At 40.2% G+C, this 21,570-nt stretch overlaps 2 long non-coding RNA genes across 2 annotated transcripts; both read right to left on the minus strand.

The window, feature by feature from the left end:
* Positions 1 to 5,316: 5,316 nt before the first annotated feature.
* On the minus strand, positions 5,317 to 21,176 carry LOC105055035 (uncharacterized). Its single transcript, XR_012135770.1, has 2 exons — positions 20,967 to 21,176; positions 5,317 to 5,692 (listed from the first exon to the last, which is right to left on the minus strand). It is a non-coding gene; the product is annotated as an uncharacterized lncRNA (long non-coding RNA).
* Positions 5,711 to 19,227, minus strand: LOC109506485 (uncharacterized). Its single transcript, XR_002165866.3, has 2 exons — positions 6,485 to 19,227; positions 5,711 to 6,328 (listed from the first exon to the last, which is right to left on the minus strand). It is a non-coding gene; the product is annotated as an uncharacterized lncRNA (long non-coding RNA).
* Positions 21,177 to 21,570: the final 394 nt, after the last annotated feature.

The following is a 21,570-nucleotide window of genomic DNA, read 5'->3' on the forward strand; positions in this document are numbered from 1 at the left end:
GAATCGGATGGCGTTTTTCGCTCGATTCTCGCGATCTACGGGCTATTTTGTGGACCATGTTGCGATCCGACGGTCTCAGGCGCTATCGGTCATGATCCAAGGGTCTAGAGAAGATTTTGGGCACTGTTAGGAGACTGTACTCCAATATAACTTGGGTTTTAAGCCTTTAAAAGGCCTGTTCGGTGTGGCATGGATTGCGGGGGCATTTTCCATCTATTTCTCATAGTCCACCGTGAACTAAATGGCGTTTCTCACTCGATTCTCATGGTCTACGGGCTATTTCATAGACCATGTCACGATCCGATGGTCTCAGGTGCTGCCAGTTGTGATCCAAAGGTCCAGGGAGGATTTTGGGCACTGTTAGGAGACTGTACTCCGATATAACTTGGGTTTTAAGCCTTTAAAAGGCCTGTTCTGTGAACAGAGGGCGTGGTGGTGCGTGCAGTTTTCCTCGATAGAGAACCCAGAGAGAGAGCAGACGTAAGGTGCTGACAGGAATAAAAATAGGGAGCTTCTGACAGACTGTTGGACAGCGGATAACGATCGTTTTAGAGGTTCAGGAGGATCTTCCTAGAGAGAGCTTTTGTGAGGGAGAGTTTTTGTGAGAAAGAGATTGGGTGTACGAGAGCCCCATAGAGGTGAGCACTTTTTTGACTGATCCACATATTTGATTATTTCTATTTTATTTTTTCTTTCTTCCTGTTGCGACGTGCGGTATCAAAAAGATCCTGGAAGGTGGTGTCCTGGCCAGACATCCACCAACAAGTAGTATCAGAGTGAGGTGGTACCAGGATGCAGATTGCAGTAGTGGTGAGTAAGATTGAAGATAGAGAAGACATGATCATTCAAGATGGAGATTAACAAGTTTGATGAAAAAAGCAATTTCTCCTTGTTGTAGGCAAGGGTGAAGGATGTGCTCATCCACCAAGAGTTAATCGATGCTCTCTTGTGCGAGGAGAAGCCGATCACTATAAAGGTGCAGGATTGGAGATGGCTACAGATGCAGGCAGTGAGTACCATCTGCATGTACTAGCAGATGAGGTGGTGATCCATGTGCTTGGTGAGACTTCCCCGACGGTGCTGTGGTCGAAGTTCGAGGAGTTATACATGGCGAAATCTCTCACCAACACTCTTTTCCTCTGGAGGCAGTTCTACCAGCTGCAGATGACTGAGAGAGAGTGTGCAGGAGCATCTCAGCCATTTTCAAAATATCCTCACCGACCTCCTCAGCATTGGTGAGAAAATTGAGGAGAAGACCAAGGTGCTGGTCTTGCTAACATCGCTCCCCCCTTCGTATGAGTCCTTGGTGACTGCTCTTCTAGTGGGGAAGAGCACCATCAAGATGGATGAGGTCACAATGGCGATTCTCTAGAACGAGGTTCTTAGGAGGGAGAACCCAGCTTCGAGCTCGGATGGCGACAGCTCAGCTTTGGTGGTTTCTGGAGGAGCAGGAGGTGGTAGATAGAGCAATAGGAGGTCGCAACGAAGGCGGTCTAAGTCCAGAACAAGGGACTTAAGCAAGACAATATGTTATTGGTGTCACGAGTTGGGGTATCTAGTCAGAGATTGTTCTCAACTCAAGGATCGAATGAGAGTTACCGCAGCAACGGCTAGTAGCGACTTAGAGGGTGATGCTTTAGAGATATCTAATGAGGTATTTACTTCTTCATAGCAGTAGATTTTAGATTTTGTATGCACTTATCATGTATGTTGCAGAGAGGAGCAGTTTGACTCCCTAGAGAACAGTGAGGGTACTATTTATCTATTGGATGGATCGAGCTGCTCGATCAGAGGCACTGGGACGGTCAGTTGGAGGACACATGATGGTGCAGTGAGGAGATTGGGAGATGTCCGATACATATCCGATTTCAGGCAGAATCTTTTCTCATTGAATAGACTGGATTTGAGAGGCTACAGCACAGTAGCTGGTGGAGGAATTCTGAAGGTGCTACACGGTGATAGGATTATTCTAAAGGGGAAAAAGAAGATGAGAGGACATTACTACCTAGCGGGGAGCCCAATATGAGGTGGAGCTTCAGGAGCCAAGAGGAGTCCAGAGTGAGGTGGAGCTCCAGATGGAGGTGGATCCGGCACGAGACGCGAGGCTCAAAAAGATGAGAGGCGATATCGCAAGGTGAGATTCCTATTATCATAGAATGATATCCCGAGCAGGTCTCAGATCAAGAGGAGCACAGCATACGATGGAGATGGGATCGAGTGGCTTGGCTCGACTCCCATATTTGCCCATCTATAATCAGCAGACGATTTCCCCAGAGCATGGAGACGAGGAGATCCAGAAGCCCTCAGAGTCAGAAGGAGGCCGAATGTCGAGTCGAGATGGAGGTTGTTAGGATTTGACACCTTAAGATTCGATCCACATTGAGTCCACAGCGAGATCCACGATGAAAAATAGAGTCCAACGAGCCTAAGTTCATCTTAAACGAAGTCCGGATGATCGAGATACGCTCGATTGAAGTTGGCACGAAACTCAGAGTGACGGAGGACCGGCGGCAGCCGGCAGAGCGATGGTGGCGCAGCTGCAGACGATTGCCCCAGAGCATGGGGACGAGGAGATCCAGAAGCTCTCTGAGTCAGAAAGAGGCCGAATGTCGAGTCGAGATGGAGGTTGTTAGGATTTGATACCTTGAGATTCGATCCATATTGAGCCCACAGCGAGGTCCGCGATGAAAAATGAAGTCCAACGAGTCCAAGTTCATCTTAAACGAAGTCCGAATGATCGAGATACACTCGATTGAAGTTGGCACGAAACTCAAAGTAACGGAGGACCGGTGGCGGTCGGCGGCAGGCCGGCGGAGCAATGGTGGCGCAGCTACATGTGGCAGCGCACGGCCCGACCATGGAGCGCGGCCCAGTGCGTGGAGCGTATCCTAAGCCCAGGCGCTCACGTGGGGGCGCGGCCCAGGCCCAAGCGCACGCGCATAGGCACGGCCCAGGCCCAGGCACGCGCGAGCGCGGCCCAGGCCCACGCGCACGCATGTGAGGATCAGGAGCCTGGATATCCTAATCCACGATGGATCGGACGGTCCATGGGTGTGTGCGTGGACCGTGAGGGCGTTTCCCATCTATTTCTCACGGTCCATCATGGACCGGATGGCGTTTCTCGCTCGATTCTCGTGGTTTACGGGCTATTTCGTGGACCATGTTGTGATCCGACGGTCTCAAGCACTGTCAGTTGTGATCCAAGAGTCCAAGGAAGATTTTGGGTACTGTTAGGAGACTGTACTCCGATATAACTTGGGTTTTAAGCCTTTAAAAGTCCTGTTCTGTGAACAGAGAGCGTGGTGGTGCATGTGGTTTTCCTCGATAGAGAATCTAGAGAGAGAGCAGACGCGAGGCACCGACAGGAGCAGAAATAGAGAGCTTCTGATAGACTGTTGGATAGCGGACAGCGGTCGCTTCAGGGGTTAAGAAGGGTTTTCGTAGAGAGAGAGCTTTTGTGAGGGAGAGTTTTCTGTGAGGAAGAGATTGGATGTTCGAGAGTTAAGTGTGTGATCTCTTCTTATAATTTTTTTTCTTTTATCATAATGCAGCTTGCATGCTCCGTGAAGATGAATCTATTTTTGATTGATACATATATTTAATTATTTTTATTTTATTTTATTTTTATTGTGATATGCAGTATCGAAAAAATTTTGAGGGATAATATCCTGAGCAGGCATCCACCAACAGATTGCTGATCATTTAGCTAGCAAGGCCTTCATGGGTGACTTGTGCTATTATTCTATGGCTGATTTTGATTCCGATGGTCAACAGCTTCTTCAGACAGATGCTTACGGAGTCTACTTCATATGACGTTCTTTGCCTATCGAAGGCACTATTATCTAGTTTATTATATCTATACGGACTTCTCTTGATTTTTGGTGCCTCGGTTTTACATATTTGCTTTTATTGCTTGTGCTTCACCTACGGTTGTTCTTGCTGGCTCAGCTTGGGTATTATATGCTTTTCATCCTTCTGGTTGCTGGTACTCTGCATCGTGGAATGGAGTTGGGAGTTGGCGCCACTGGATCATCACTTGCTCTTTAAATGTTAGCTCAAATTATGGGTTACGTTTCACATTACTTATTGGACGCTGGCATCAGTACTGATGGTGCAATTGTGGTCATAGGGCACACCTCTGCTTTATCTGGTACATCTGTTGAATTTGTCAGAGTCCTCTTTCAAATGGTACATCATCCTGGAATCTATCTTCAGTTTGTGCATCAGCTTGCTTTCATTGGGCTGGACCAAAATCTGGATTTTACTATGAGGATTCGCCCTACATCAGCTTCTCACTGCTAGACTAGATTGTGTCACTATGGTTCACAATTTATGGTTTCCAATATATTCCACTTCTTACGATGTTCAGCAGTTCAGCTTCTTATTATTAAGTCAGCATGTTCTCCAGAATTATCTTGTTACGCTTGCTCCTACTATGCTTTACTTCCGCTGATTCACCTGTTGGGTTATTGTATGCCTCTACCTGGTGTAATTTTTTGTACATTTCTTTGAGATCAGCAGGTCAACTTGGAATTCCTCAACGCTTCATGCCAGCTATCCAGAATGTTCTGCGGGTTCAAATTGTTATAATGCTACTATTCTTCATGCCATCATCTCTTCATGGAGATTACTGCTATCATGGTCCTGGTTCTTGTCTCATACAGCTTTCATGGGTGTTCAGCGTATTTCATGGGCCCAAATTGTGACATCTTCCATTTTTTTTTTCTGTGGCTGCTCCACTCCCTCGGCTAGGCCTTCTTATACCATATTTTGGTTGTACATTATCGGTTCTTTTTTATTTTACCCTTCGGATGCTGTATTTTTGTGTCATAGGTACCTGTTAACTGGCTGCTATTTTCCTTTCCAACTAGTCGGTTTGCTCGGCTCCTGTTTGTACTCCTTTTATCTCTATACATAAAGTATTTCGTTTCTACCAAAACAAAAAAAACAAGGACATATTTATTGTTGCTTGTTGCTTATAATTTAAAAAATAACTTTCAAAAACAGATTTATTTAAAGTTTTGATTAAAAATTAATTTCCCCTATTTGATGATCATTTTTTATAACTATCTTGCCGGGCTAATCAAGTTTGAAAAATATAGAGCAATTTTACAAAAGAAGTGGCTCGAAATTAGGCTTTCCAGCTTCTCTTAAAAAAACTTTTTTTTTTTTTTTGACTTATACCGCTGCCCATAGAAGCACTTCTCAAATGATAGATGTAACAAGACACTTCATCTTTTTAGAAAGTTTTTTTTTTTTTCCTTTTAACTTTAGGAGTTGAAGAAAAGGACATTTAAACAACACAAATTGTCTCCCTGGACGACGAAAAATAACTTCTTTCACAAGACAGATAATGAGCACAAGTCTTTATTTCCTTGTTTCTTCTAGCATGGACTCGACAACTCAAAGGTTTGAGCATCCAGAGCCTCCATGTTTGCCCCTTTTTTTTTATTACAAAACATCAAACTTTTACCAAACTTGCACAAAAAAAGTCAACACTTATTGAACCCACACCTTCAAGACCAAGAATCTAACTTGGCAAAAGGATTTAAAGAGGAAATACAGCTGTTTTCGCATCATCTAGCCTTCTCTTCTCTTAACCCATCTTCGCTTCGCTCCTTGCAGCCATCATGACCCTATCCTGTTGCCGGAGCTTCTCACCTTCGCGACACAGGTACTCCTGAAATTTCTCCTGCAAATTCCATGACGATGAAAGAATTTTTCTTTTGCCATTTAAAGCCGTTAAATCTGTTATGAATACAAAATTTAAGGTTCACCGCATCACTATCCATATCCACATAAGAAAAAAAAAGGACAAGAAAAAACCACACAGAGGGCCCCCCACCAACCAGAGAAAAGAGACTCAGAGATACCTAGGAGACAGAATATCCAATCTTGCCAGGTTAAGTCTTACGTAAAGAGTAATGGGTGAACTTGACATGAAGGTATAAATTCTGTTGATAGTAAGTTGGCCATGACCCCAATTCTCTCAAACGTGGACCGACCGGTTACACTCCCAGTTCTCACCGAGTACAGTGAGCATGTCATCCGGCCAGGAACAAGCAGAAGAAAGGTGCATATGGTTTGTCATCCTCATATATAACATTATTAGGCCGAATCACCATTGTTTAACCTTCTCATGCAGCAAAATACCATCTGACTCCACTGTACAACTGCCAGCAAACAGAATTGCACCTGCAGATTTCAATGAGACCACTAGTATCCACCGTTCTCATTTTGCTGTGGTAGACATCATAAAAATTAGCATTGCACATTCACTAGGGAGGGGGCTTCTTGGGATCCACAGACCAGGATTATGTATCACCAACTGCATGGATCATTGTTGCATATAAATTTTAGAAATTAGAGAGGGTAGGTCCAATATGAATAAACATATGGAGAACCCATGAAGAGACCTAGCTATTTTCACCAAGAAAGTGACTTGGGTAGGCCACTACCATAGCCTATTGTATTTACATCGTACCTAGCATGCCCAACAGGATACATGCCACCAGTATCCACGTCCAAATATAAAGATGCAGTGGTAAAGGATGGTTCATGGTCATCAAATTCACAGTTCTGAGAGAATCAATCTATAGCTGCCTCTCGTACAGCTAAACACTTCAAGCTGGCCATATTAACCTGCATGACTCCGCAAACCAATATCATAGTTTTTTTGTCAATTTAGCAATTCCCAAAGGTACTTTTAATTAGTCAGAAGGATAGTGAGCAACTGATATGATAATGGTTTCAAATACAGATTTAACAGACTTCCTCTTTCTTCGGAAGGGTCGTGAGGAAGAGAGAGATGTAAGTCCACTGTCAAGAAATGTATTTGACCATCAGGTCCCAGTCCCACAGACTATTAAAATTAAAAAGTTTATAACAATATCCATTTGATTAATTCACTTTATGTGGAAGACCCAACAGCTCCAACATCCCAAAATTTGATCTTCCCCCGTCTAGTGCATCATGTTTTGTTGATTGAATTAAGGACAAGCCACAGCTTTTTACCCAAAAAAAAAAAAAAAAAAAAGGACAAGCCACAGCTTTATCTTCAAGAAGATTCCTCCCAATAATGTACCATGCAGCTTATGGATCATCATATTTGACAGGAACGCACACTTGAGTCGTGCAACTAGATATAAGAAAATACAGCGCAAATCCTTATAGTGTTCGCCTAAAAATATCTATCTTTTCCGGATTAACCATGTCTTAGAGAAATACTGCTAACAAACTATTCTCTATATTCAGTTTGATAATGTCTCTCCATTAAATTGCCAGCACACAAACATTAATAAAATCCTAGAAGACTAGGAACGCTTCTTTTAATGCGTTTCCTTTGTCATAAAATGGTTGTTTAAATATGTGATTGTCGAATTTCTGGAAGGCAAATGAATATTTTCCCCAAACCAAAGATGCAATCCCTATTGTTCTTTGATTTTGGTTTCCAATGGCTACCTTTTCCGACTACCTAAATAATAAAACATAACGTTACATTCTCCCAGAAGTCTGAAACCAGTCCCCTAGAAATTCACATGACATCATCAAAACAATATTGAAAAATCAATGAGGCATTGGAGTCTTGACTATGAGCCTCTCAATGTCATGCAGTTACCCCAACTTATGCTGATGTTCTTTTCTCAGCATCTAGTCGTTGGACTTCTCCACATGTATAGCTTTTTTTTTTTCCAGTTCCCACATCTATGATCAGATTAGCTGTGTGAACACTGGTACATATCAAACATGGTTCATTGGTGGTCCTTGATTACTCTGCTAGGATAACTGACCACCAATAACAAATACAATGTCATAATCTACCTCTTTGTCAGTGTCTGCATTCTTTTTTGTACTCCAGGAACAGCTATTGTGATCATCGTGCAACAGCTGGCAGAAGATGAATTTCTTCTGTCTTGTGTGCATATCTTTGCAATAGCATTTTGCCTAAATAGTAGACACAAGACCCAAACCCATGTAAATTACTTGATTTATGGCATACGTAAATGCATGTATATACACATATAGATATGTATGTATGCATATAAGTACATATACATACACATATATATAATCATATAAATACATACATATACATATACATGCATGTAGACATGTAAAATACCAATTTTGCTTATTTATTTATTTATCCTTCGGTTAAGAAATAAAACTAACTAGCTTAGAACCCCGTGCGATGTACGGCATGTATTTATTTTTTCAAATAATATTTTTATAAATTAAAAATTCAACATAATATAAAAGACATCATAGATGATATCAAATATTTTAAATTAAAATATAAACTTAAAATATTTAAATAACATAATAATAAGAAGTAACATAATCATTTCTGTCTTTTACTAACAGAGAAATCATTTCTTGAATCAACATTTTCAACATCAATTATTCCGGAATCCTCATCATTAAGCAGAACATGACCACCTATTTGCATCCCACATATCTCTCTTTTCTTCATAGTCTATCAATAAAAAATATATATTTTATTATTATATAATTTTTTATTTTATTGAATTTTCAGTCATCATTAAAGACTTACTCCAGAGAAAAGGTAGAGATTTTCTGATAGTTGAATTGTTAATAACTTCTTAGTCCCAGTAGCTCAGAATTTCATCCAGAATGACTAAAAGACAATGATGATCTATACATATCTGAGATCAATAGTTTGTGTCCGTTTTGTATGCATTTAAGAATAGATGGTTTAGTAGTAGGAGGTAGGCAGTAGTCATATTATATTTGTATTTATATGCATGATTGTAGTAGTTGACCCATGAGAACAATCCCAATTAATATTTTTTTTGCCCTTGGGTTCAAAGCCAAAAATGTGGAGATCCAGTAGAAAAAGGCTTTTACATAATAAATACTTTGTCAGGGTTTAATTGCAAAACACCCCTAAACTAAATTAACTCAACATGGTCTGATTCAGTCAATTGTCAAAAGGACTTTATTGAATATAACCTTTATCAAGGGCCTAAATGCAAGATTCCCTATTTAAATAAATGGGTCTATGCCGGATTTCAGGTCGGGTTGGGACCCAAAACCCGAACCCGTTAGGCCCATCTCCTTCCTCCCTTCTCTTCCTTTCCCGATTGCTAATGGAGAGGAGCTCACGTCCTTGTTGAAATTGTCGAGGGGGATGGATGGCGAAGCCATCGACCGCACTCTTTATTCCCTCTCTTATCGTCTACTTCATCTCCTTCTCCGACGACGGCCAGGAAGATGGATCGATGAATGATGGCCGTTGCCCCACTCTGGTGCCTCCTCTTCCTCCGACGGCGGTGAACTCGCAAAAGCTTCAGCGAGCTGATCTCTCCCTATCTCCTTCTCCTCCGACGGCGGCCGGGACGACAGATCGGTGAACGACGGTCGCTGCCCCACTCTGATGCCCCCTCTTCCTCCGACGTCGCCCCCTCCTTCGATGGCGGTGAACTCGCAGAAGCTTCCACAAGCCAATCTCTCTGTCTCCTCCTCCGATAGTGGCTGGGATGATGGATCGATGAACGACGGCCGCTGCCCCACTCTGACGCCCCCTCCTCCGACGGTGGTGAACTCACAGAAGCTTCCGCGAGCCGATCTCTCTCTGTCACTATGCGTGCTCTCAAATCACCGACAGCTGCTGCCCAACCCCAGCACCCCCTCCTCCGACGGCGATGAACTCGCGGAAGCTTCTGTGAATCGATCTCTCTATCTCTCTCTCTCGTGACGCGTTTGACAAAATCTTTTTTTTTTCCACCGGTGTTGAAGGCGGCTCCCCCCCGCGTCACCCTCCCCATCATTCGCATCGAACTCAACATCACCTTCGAGTTCGAGGTCCTCGTCCACAACCCTAACCGCGCCGCCTTCAACTACGCCGAGGGCCACACCATCCTCCTCTACCACGGTGCCCTGGTCGGTAATGCTGACGTGAAGCCTGACCGGATGCTGCCGTGGGGGGATGGGCACGTGCATGTCAAGTTCAGTGTCATGTTTCTTCCACGTGAGCGTGGCGTCATGGCAGCGCACAAGAGAGTTGTGAGGGCGTGATCCGGGAACATGAACGGTGTTGTTGGAGTAGTCGTAGTAATGGAGAGGTTGAGGAGCCGACCCTCTCTCCATCATTTGGGGAGAAAAGCGGACGCAAGATCAAGCCTTTTTTTAGCCACGTCATGCAACTGTTTAGCCACGTGTCGAATGGAGACGCCTTAATGCGGTTGCTCCATTTTTATATATATATAATAGATATAATAGATTTATTATTAAAAGAATTGAAATATTATTTGAATAAATAAATAGACTTAAAGAAAGAAGGCCGAGGCCCTTCTCCCATCACAGTGACTGGACTCCGATAGAACTCTGACTACTACAGGGACAGGCTAACGGCGAGTCCCATGAAGTCGCAGCGTCAGAGAAATTTCCTCCATTAAAGCACCAAAAAAAACAAAGGGAAGAAGAGGGAGGAACAGGGTCGACCGTGTGCCCTGCTCCTCACATGGTGGCTGGCCGAGCTCCTCACTCGTCGTCATCGATCTTTTGATGAGGATGGCCGGACCTCTGGCCAGCTGGTGCCATCCATGCACAGCCGCCAACAACCAACCGAGAGAGAAAAAAAAAGAGGGAAAAGAAGCCTTTCCCCTGTGTTGTGGTTGGTCCTGGAGATTGATTTTCGGTCCTCCGATGGCCGTTGCGAAGGATCCTGGGGAAGGGGCGGCGGTCCGTCGGTCGTGGTTTTCTGGTGGCCGCCGGCCCGTTTTTGGTGGGTGGAGTGCCGGCTTTCGTCCGATCTCAAAGGTTTTGGAGATGGCGGTGAGGGCTGAATCACCGATCCACCGATTAGGTCTCTCCGGCGACCGTCAGCCAGCGGCCGGGTGATGGCCGCTGGTGGTTGGGAAGGGCCAGTAACCCACCGACGGAATCCATCGGGTTTGGGGTTTGATCGAAAAAACGGGAGGAAGAAGAGAGGTTTGGCGAGTTCGGGTTTTGTGTTTCATGCAACTGTTTAGCCACGTGTCGAATGGAGACGCCTTAACGTGGTTGCTCCATTTATATATATATATATAATAGATGTTATGTTAGAATATGTTTGGGTAATTATACTTGACTTTCAGTACAGCTTTTCAATTTTGAGTCCATCATCATTATATGGTTAACCATCAATTGTTTTTCGTGATTTTATTATTGCAACATCCATTGGATGTTTATAAACCTCCCAAAGAATGGATTGTTGAGCTTGATTAACTCTTTCGGACATAACATTTGATACTTATTTATTACTTGATGTTATCAGAACCCAACCACCACCTAACTTGAATCTAAATTTATTATTAATGGATCAATTATAAAACAAAAATTAGATTCTAAACTTCTACATGTACAGTTATGTATTTAGTGACACCCATGTTGTTGGCATCATGTAAGGTCAATGGGTAGCTAGTCTGGATGGGCCCAATTATGAGCCAAGCCTGGCTCCAAGAAAACTAATTAGAGACCAGCTCAAAAGTAGGGCAAATGAGCTCTAAGTTAACCTGGGCCTAACCAAACACATTTTTTTATTGGGAAAAATTATATGCAACACTAGGCCAAGTGAGAAGGTTATAACTTTAGCGGTAGGTTTAGGTTTGGAGATAGGTTAAGAAAGAGAAAGGACGACAAGATGATCTACAGGAAGTGATCGCTGCTATCGTCGACAGTGGTGATCTGGGGAGGGATCGCCTCCCTTTGCCTCGCCGACATCTTCCTCTTCGTCGGAATGGTACACCTCCATTTCACTCTCTCAAAAGCTTCAAAAACCCCCTCCTTTCGATGCTTTTGCTCTCCTTTTTCCTGTTGAATTTCGATATGTTTGTATATTCTCTTCTAACTCAAAAATCTATTTTGTGTGATGCAGAGATCTAGTTTGTCTGACCGGTAAATTTAGTTGCAATAGATATTTCTACCTACGGTTTTATATTATTTGGAGATGGATATCTATTGCATGATTTTTATGGTTTTGGACGGATTTACAAATCGAAAATATAAAAGAAAAAAATAAAAAAAAATTAGTAAAATCTCAGAGTTCTTTATTGTTATCTAATGAAATGAAAAATGGAACTGTTTTGATATAGTCCATTTATTTTGCCCCTGTTCTACTTACTGCTCTGCTTCATCGAAATCTTATTTAGGATCTTTAGAATTTTCTCGTGGAAAGCTTGTCTGCAATTTTACATTGATATGGGTTTTGATGCACTTTATATTATCAAATAGCAATCAAATGGTGCGAGTTAAAGAAGGAATTTCTTGTTTGGGCTTGAATAATTCTTGTATTAGATCTAGTGGGCTAAGGATCATCGCGGTAGCTTTTTTTTTTCCTCCCTTACGAAAATGGTGGATATACCACCACCGCAAGGTTCGAACCCTCGAGCTCTCCAAGATGGAGAGGCATGCCAAACCAGTTGAGCTAAGAGATTGATAGATAGCTACTGAAACATTACGATTTGTGAAAAGAGAGGTTGAGGATCTTAGAAAATAAAATTATTGAGGAAGTGCATAATGATCGAGAATTTTTGCACTCATGGAGGATGAGTTGACGTGATAAGGTTTGTATCTGCTGTTTCGGGAGAAGACACAGGAGTAGGTCTATAGTCTTTTGGATGCATGCCATCGATGGAGGAATGATTGAAAGCTCACCAAAGAGAACTTCAAGCATGCTAGGTTTGCACACACACAAGATACAGAAGAAGTTCACCTAAGTTTTTCAATGGTTTTGAATAGCTTTTGAGATTCTATTATGTTGTTGGTCTAGAGTATGTTAGTTAGGAATTAGCTATTATGGCGACAACATTGAGGAGATTTATGATATTGGCCTTGATAAAGTTAGAATGCAAATACCAAGGACGAGGAATGAAGGAAGCAGCAGAGGTTTTGCTGAGTACATAATGCGTTCAAGATGGGTCACACTTTTATCATAAAAATTAATTGTTGAAGGTGCTTGGTGATGTTTATCATGTAAAAATAAAAGATGAGTATTGTTATTCACTTATCTCTAATAATGCTGAATGCTATCATCTTAATTGCCGGAATCAATAGCTGGCATGGTTGTGGATTTGGCAAAATGAGCAATTTAAAAACTCTTAAAGGAAGTGTTTATAAAGCAACTAGATCTTTGAGTATTAGAATAGTTTCTCAAGTAAGTTTGCTACCTAAAATAGAAAATTCTTGCTATTAACATCACGATTGTTTTGAGATAAATGAGTTTTTGCTATTTGTAATTGTTGATTCGCCTGATAAGCCTTAATCGATAGCCTAAGGAAGCTTTTCCAAACTTATATGAACTTATATGTCTTGTGTGCATGCAAGCTAAGCTCATTGGAAGTTCCCTTTGGTGAACTTTCATTCCTCTATCAATGGCATGCATCCCAAAGACTACAAACCTATTCCTGTATTTTTTTCCTCAAAAAATACAGACACAAACCTTATCACATCAATTCAAAACTCAAGCTAAAAGCATTCCTTCATGAGTGCAATAATTCTCGATCAATATGCACTTCCTCGATAATTTTGCTTTCTGGGATCCTCAAACTTTTTTTTCACAAATCCTAATATTTCAGTAGCTATCTATCAATCTCTTAGCTCAGCTGGTTAACATCCCTCCATCTTGGAGAGTCCAAGGGTTCGAACCTTGAGGTAGTGATGTACCCACCACTTTTTGAGAAAAAAAAACTACCACGACAATCTGTAACCCACTAAATCTAATAATTTATTGAAGCCTAAACAAAAAATCCCTTCTTTAACTCCCACCACTGGATTGCTATTTAATAATATGATGTGCATCAAAACCTATATCAATGTAAAAATGCAAACGAGCTTTCCACAAATGAAAAAACTGCGATGAGAAAATTCTCAAAATCCTGAACAAGATTTCGATGAAGCAAAGCAGTAAGGAGAAAAGAAGGTAACAATTGGACTATATCAAGATGGTTTCATTTTTCGTTTTATTATATAGCAATAAAGAACTCTGAGATTTCACCCATTTTTTTTTCTCTTTTACATTTTCAATTTGTAAATCCATCCAAAACCATAAAAATCGTGCAAGAGATATCTATCTCCAACTAATAAAAAACCATAGGTAAAAATATCTATTGCAACTAAAGTTACCGATCAGACAAGCCAGATCTCCATATCACACAAAATAAATTTTTGAAATAGAAGAGAATATGCAAACTGATTGAAATCTAACTAGGAAAAAGAGTGCAAAAGCATCGAAAGGGGGGAGATTTTGAAGCTTTTGATAGAGTGAAATGGAGAAGATATACCTTTCTACCGAAGAGAAAGACATCGGTGAGGCAAAGGCGATCCCTCCCCAGATTACCACCATGGACAATAGCAACAACCACTTCCTGTAGGTCATCTCGTCATCCTCTCTCTCACCATCTCCAAACCTAAACCTAGTCTTAAATATACAACCTTCTCACTTGACCCGATCTTGGATATAATTTTCCCCAATAATGAACACGTCTGGGTAGGCCCAGATTAACTGAGCCAATTTGATCACATCTCTGATGGCAAGCCCTACTTTGGACAGGTCTTTAATTAGTTTTGTTGAAGCCGGGCCAGGCACATAACGAGACCCATCCAGACTATACAATTGATACCTTACATTTAAGATGCTGCAGTGTGATGCCAACAACATGGGTTTTACTGCTAACAAACTATTCTCTAAATTCAGTTTCACAATGTCCCTTCATTAAATTGCCAGCACACAAACATCAAGAAAATCCTAAAAGCCTAGGAACACTTCTTTTAATGCCTTTCCTTTGTCATAAAATGGTTGTTTAAATCTGTTATTATCGAATTTCTAGAAGACAAATGAATATTTTCCCCAACCCAAAGATGCAATCCCTATTGTTCTTTGATTTTGGTTTATAATGGCTACCTTTCCATACTACCTAAATAATACAACATAATGTTACATTCTCCCAGCAGCCTGAAACCAGAGTCCCCTGGAAATTCACATGACATCATCAAAACAGTATTGAAAATTCAAGGAGGCATTGGAGTCTTGACCACAAGCCTCTCAATGTCATTCAGTTATGCCAACTTATACTGATGAGTCTTTTCTCAGCATCTAGTGATTTGATTTCTCTGCATGTATGGCTTTTTTTTCCAATTCCCACATCTATGGTCAGATTAGCTATGTGAGCACTGGTACACATCAAACCAAGTTTCTTATGGTTCTTGGTGGTCCTTGATTACTCTGCTAGAATAAGTGACCACCAATAATAAATACAATGTCATAATCTACCTCTCTGTCAGAGTTTGCATTCTTTTTTGTACTGAAGAACAGCTATTGTGATCATCGTGCAACAGCTGATAGAAAGTTCTTCCACCATTCCCCCCTCTCAACTGGAGATGGTAAACATGGACTTTTTTCCCCCTCACAATGCAGCATTTGTTGCAGTAGCTTTACGAAAGTGTACCCTCAGTTCAACTTCTAAGTAAGGACACCCATTTTGATATTATTTTGTTTTTTTAATCTTGCAACTACTAATCTGATGAATTTAATTTCTGAAGGTAAACCACCTCCACACCGTCTTGCATGGCACTTACTAGCCCTATTGTTATACTTATATCAAAGATTGCACCTTGCATTTAATCATAGTTTTGAAACCTCGTAGCTGAACCAAGTATCATCCATGAGACCTAACCAATGAAAATAACAGGGTACTTAAAAAGAATAATGTCAAGTTCCAAGACAAAAATGTTAATAAGTTCCTTGATTTCCAGCAATTTAAAGATTTCTTATCCATGGGAACACCTTTTGGTTCGAATGATCAACTCCAACAAATGGATGCAATAGCATTAAAATTTGCAGAAACAAATCAGACCTACCTTCCATCATCTAAATGAAATTGGATATCCAATACCAGGATACCAGGAAAGGAGGCAACATGACAGTGTAAATCCAACGTTCAATTTATCATATAAGTCTAGGCCATCCACCTCACCCTTTTGAACACCTACTAAACAGATCATGTGGGAAAGTGATCATAATGGTCTAACATTTTGAACACTAAAATCTGATTCTATGACTTGGTTGTATAGAAATTCCAGCATTCAAATATTACTGACCTCGACACTCTATCTTTTTCACTGAACCTCAGAAAAGGCAAAAATCTCAGGCTTGTTAATCCACTATGAATATAAAATGGACCTACAGCTGGCCCTAATACCGATGTTGATTAGTGTCTTAATAGGAAGAACTAGAGATTCTGTTCTTACACACTATCGACCACCTGTGAAAGATGTCTTCATTTATCAAATTATCAAGGGGAAGACAATAACCTGATACAGGATCAGTGTCAAATTTTAAATTAACCAGTTCATCAACAATTTTTCAATTCAAAAGGCCAATCACACCTTGTTCTTATACAAGCTATAATAGGCATAGTTCAATAACTGATTCTGATACAAGAAATCCTCTGTTCATCCTTTTTGTGGTTGTTCACAATGAATACTTCCTCTAGGAGCTCAGACTTAGCATCAGCTTCCCCCATGTAAACTTATCTTTAAGTTCTAGATTTTGGCAAAACTTATCTTCCCTCATGTCAACTTATATTGAAGCGTTTGACCTATTTTATTTTAGTCAAGAAGCTGCAGTAGTACACCACTTAAGCTTGAAAAAGAAATAAGTCAGTTGATTACTAGTGGGATCAGAAGAGCTTAGGAGGACTATTTGGAGACTCACTCATCCTAAGGAAAATACTTAATCTGACTAGAACTAGCAGCAATAATATGCCAGTACAATTGAAAACACTTGAGATTACTACCGTCCAAGTCATGCTTGTTATTACATTTATAAGAACCTAGTCTGCTATTTCTCTAGTAGAAACAGACCCAATTTGTTAACCAATTCGATCCCTGCAGCTGCTTAGTCGCTTGACCTTCCAATGTTCAGATGAAAACTGAAAGCATTCATTACACTAACCACTGGGTTCCCACATCCCTCTCAAGTGGCTGTTGAACCAATCATAATTGTAGTGGTCAGGCTTGATTTGGAAGGGAATTAATTGCTTAGAGATACATAGGCCAAAAGAAATCCATCACAAATATTTCCACATGTAACTTTTTGTAATGCGAGTTGAAAACCTCAATAATGAATGGCAGAATGTTATTGAAGTGAGCAGCCACTCTAACTCAATTGAAGATCCATAGAAAAGACTGCTCTAACACCATTTGATAGCACACAATTAGGGCTTGAAAACAAAATGGGAAGAGATGACCTTGATTACTAGAACTGAGTTAATTATAATTGGGACTAAAATAGTTTAGGACTATTTGGGGACCCATTCATCCAAGATATTTCATGCTGAAAAAAATAGTTACATCTGCTAGAACATGCTGCAACAATAAGCTAACAAAATGGGAAAAAATCAAGATTACGATGGCCTTGTATTTATACGCATCCTAGCTTGCTGTTTTGGAGTAGAAACCAGCCTTACTTGTTAACCTTGGGAGCTGCTACTTCAACTGACCATTTGAGGGGTTGAGAGGAAATTGAACAACAGTATACATTATATTGACCATTGGGCAACCCATCCCTCTCAGGTGACCATTAGTCATTACACTTACTAAGCACTAACTATGTGCCCAACTCTTTTGTGACGGTTCTATTAGGAAACTCTTTCTTAAGCTGTTGATTAAGACTTATTAGGTGAGTCAACACTTACAAACAGCAAAAACTCAATTTACTTAAAACTCATCTACCTCAAAATAATCGTGATGTTAATAGCGAAAATCTTCAACCTAAAATGGCAAACTTACTTCAGAAACTCCTCTAATACTCAAACACCTACCTGCTTCATAAGCACTTCCTTTAAGAGTTTTTAAATTGTTCATTTTCCCAAATCCACAACCATACCTGCTACTGATTCTAACAACTAAGATCATAACAATCAGCATTATCACAGATTGGTGAATAACAATACTCATCTTTTTCTACAACATGAACATCGCCATTCACCTTCAACAACTAATTTTTATGATAAAAAAAGTGACCCATCTTGAATATATTGTGCACTCAGCAAACCTCTGCTGCTTCATTCTTTGTCCTTGGTATTAGAATTCTAACTTTATCAAAGCCATTCTCATAAATCTCCTCAACAACATTGCTATAGTAGCTAATTCCTAAATAGCATACTCTATACCAACCAATAGAATAAAATCTCAAAAGTTATTCAAAACTATGTATTTTGAAAAACTTATATGAACTTCTTCTATGTCTTGTGTGCATGCAAACCAAGCTCGTTGGAAGTTTCCTTTAGTGAACTTTCATTAATTCCTTTGTCGATGGCATGCACCCCAAGGACTACAGACCTGTTCCTGTATCTTCTCCCCAAAAACAGCAAACACAAACCTTATCACGTCAATTCAAAACCCGGGCTAAAAGGATTCCTTCATGAGTGCAATAATTCTTGATTGATATGCACTTCCTCAATAATTTTGCTTTCCAAGATCCTTAGACTTTCTTTTCACAAATCCTAATATTTCAGCAGCTGTCTATCAATCTCTTAGTTCAACTTCTTGGCATCCCTCTCCATCTTGAAGAGCTCGAGAGTTTGAACCCTGCAGTAGTGGTGTACCCACCATTTTTTAAGAGAAAAAATGGCACCACAACGATCCTTAACCCACTAGATCTAATACAAAATTTATTAAAGCCTAAACAAAAAAAACCACCACTTGCTAACTCGCACCACTAGATTGCTATTTGATAACATGAAGTGCATCAAAACCCATATCAATGTAAAAATGCGGACGAGCTTTCCACAGAAAAATGAAAAAACTGCAGACGAGAAAATTCTAAAGATCTTGAATAAGATTTCAATGAAGCAAAGCAATAAAGAGAAAGGGGAGAACAACTGGACTATATCAAGATGGTTTCATTTCCCATTTTATTAGATAGCAATAAAGAACTCTAAGACTTCACCCATTGTTCCTTTTTTTTTCTCTTTTATATTTTCGATTTGTAAATTCATCCAAAACCATAAAAATCGTGCAAGAGATATCTATCTCCAAATAACAAAAAACCGCAGGTAGAAATATCTATTGCAACTAAAGTTACCGGTCAGACAAGCTATATCTCTCCATCACACAAAATAAATCTTTGAAATAGAAGAAAATATACAAACCGATCAGAATCCAACAGGAAAATGAAAAGCAAAAACATCCAAAGATGGGGGCTTTTGAGAGGGGAAAGTAGAGGTGTACCTTTCCACCGAAGAGAAAGACGTCAGCAAGGCAAAAAGAGGCGATCCCTCCCCAGATCACCACCGTCGACGAGAGCAGCGACCACTTCCTGTAAATCATCTTGTTCTCTCCTCTCTCTAGAAGAAACTTTCGTAAGAAACTTTGCAAGTTTTCTAAGTACATAATGAAATATGACTCTAGATGAAATAATTTAGGTATTCAATCCCTATAGAAACACTAAGGGGGTGTTTGGTTGGGGAGAGTGGGGGTCTGGAATCGGAATCAGAATGGATGACTCCCATTCCAACTGTTTGGTTGAGAAGAGTCCCATTCCGATTCCGATTTCAAGATGGAATGAGAATGACTCAATCTATATAGAACTCAAACCCTACTCTCCTCCATGGATTCAAATTTTCATTCCAATTCAGATTTTGATTCCGATTCCGGTTACGAACCAAACGCTTTGGAGGATTTGATCATTCCGATTCCGATTCCAAGCCATTCCGATTTCGATTACGAACCAAACACCCCCTAATTGTCCTCGGCTATTCAGTCATGTACATTCATATAAATAGATATGGCATAGCTGACTAAACACATGTCTATGCACTGTGTAGTTCTACAACAACTGCACCTGATTTATTATATTAAGCACTAACAATTACATAAATTGTTAACATCTTGTTGATTGGGGAGTCCACTATCTCATTAGAAACTTGTGTGCGTGTATGGGAAATGTTTGAAATGTTAACATCCTCTTGATCATCGATTTATTATATACTTGTGAAAGGAGGGCCAAGATAGTATGGAGCTTTCATGGCACTATTGACCTTATATGCAAGATAGTATGGAGCTTTCATGGCACTATTGACCTTAACCAGCATGAAGATTTTGGAAACATAGAGATGGCACTCAGTATGTGAATCCATGTATGCTTGGAGTGGCACAAGGAGGGGGTATCAAAGTCACCCTACGATTTTAAGTCGTAACTTAGCCTCCTCGCAACAATTAATGTTCTTTCTATATTATCCATTTACAGAATAATATAGAATAATAATTAGTCGCTAAAGTTAGGTAAAGAGATTAGGTGGCTCAGCGGCTTCAAGAGTTCAACAAAAAGAAACCCCTTAATCAAGTATGGTAATTTGCTATCTAGTTTCTAATTTTCTAAACACAGTCAAAAATATAAAACCTTGGCTCCAAAAAACACACAGAATCACAAGAGTGTCAAAATTTTATAATACATGCAAGCAAGCCCCAATTCACAACATAGCAATTCTAACAAAGAATTTATTCCAAAACTGTCTAATTCAAAAAACGCAGAGTAACCTTCACAAACAACAATAGATAAAAAGAAAAGCAATTCCAGAATCATTAGAAAAGCAAGGGGCAAAAAACGACGATTGCAAACAAATCCATCGCAAGTTACCACAAAAAGCTCCCAATTTTCCACACCACATCAACAGTCACCCCAAATCAATGAAAGGAAACCTTAAACCATGAAAAACGAAGAAGAAAAGAACGATCTTCTCACGAATAAAACGACATCCCCAAATTCTCTCGCAGCATCAAACCTGAATCAAGCCCTAGCGACTCAAATCTCCACCATAAAATCCAAATTCTAAAAAAAATGTCTAAGTCTAGAATCCTACCTCAAGGTTTACATTAACTAAACAACAAATTAGTTGAACCAAAAAATATATTCGAACCTTAAAAAAAAAAAATTGTAGAAGACGAGCGCTTAGAGCTCTTACCTCTCTCGCCCTGTCCCTCTCGAAAAAGCTTGGAACCCAAAAGCCCCAATCCCGTTGACGAGAGAACCAAATTAGTAGCCGTTCGCTAGTGGAGCCATTTTTATAGGCCTCTCCTGGACGATCCACCGGCGGAGATGGACCATACTAATCGACGGATGGCTGAGATCTTCTCCAATTGTATTTTCCCAGTGCCGGAGCCAACGGCTGAGATAAGAACTCGGGGAGCGACCAGGGATGGCATCGGACGGGATTCAAACTAACCAAATCCAAATCCAAATACCTAATAATCTATTCAAATCCAGCCTAAACACTATCGAAATTAGATTTTTTTTTGGTCCAAACCAGTCTCAATCAGATGTCGGATAATTCAGATTTATCCAGTCCAAATCCACTTGAGTCAGAACATTTTTTTTTTCCTTTCCATCAACTTTAAAGCTATACTACAATTCCACTAATCATACCTACCTTAAACAAATAAAATTAAACAATACTTAGTTTCATGTTCAATAAAAATAAAATTTAAATTATCTTAAACAAATAAAATTCAATCATGTTTAGTTCAACAATACTTAGTTCCACATTTAATTTAAATAAAATTTAAATA

This window comes from Elaeis guineensis, chromosome 12 (genome assembly GCF_000442705.2).
Source record: "Elaeis guineensis isolate ETL-2024a chromosome 12, EG11, whole genome shotgun sequence".
Classification (NCBI taxonomy): Eukaryota; Viridiplantae; Streptophyta; class Magnoliopsida; order Arecales; family Arecaceae; genus Elaeis; species Elaeis guineensis.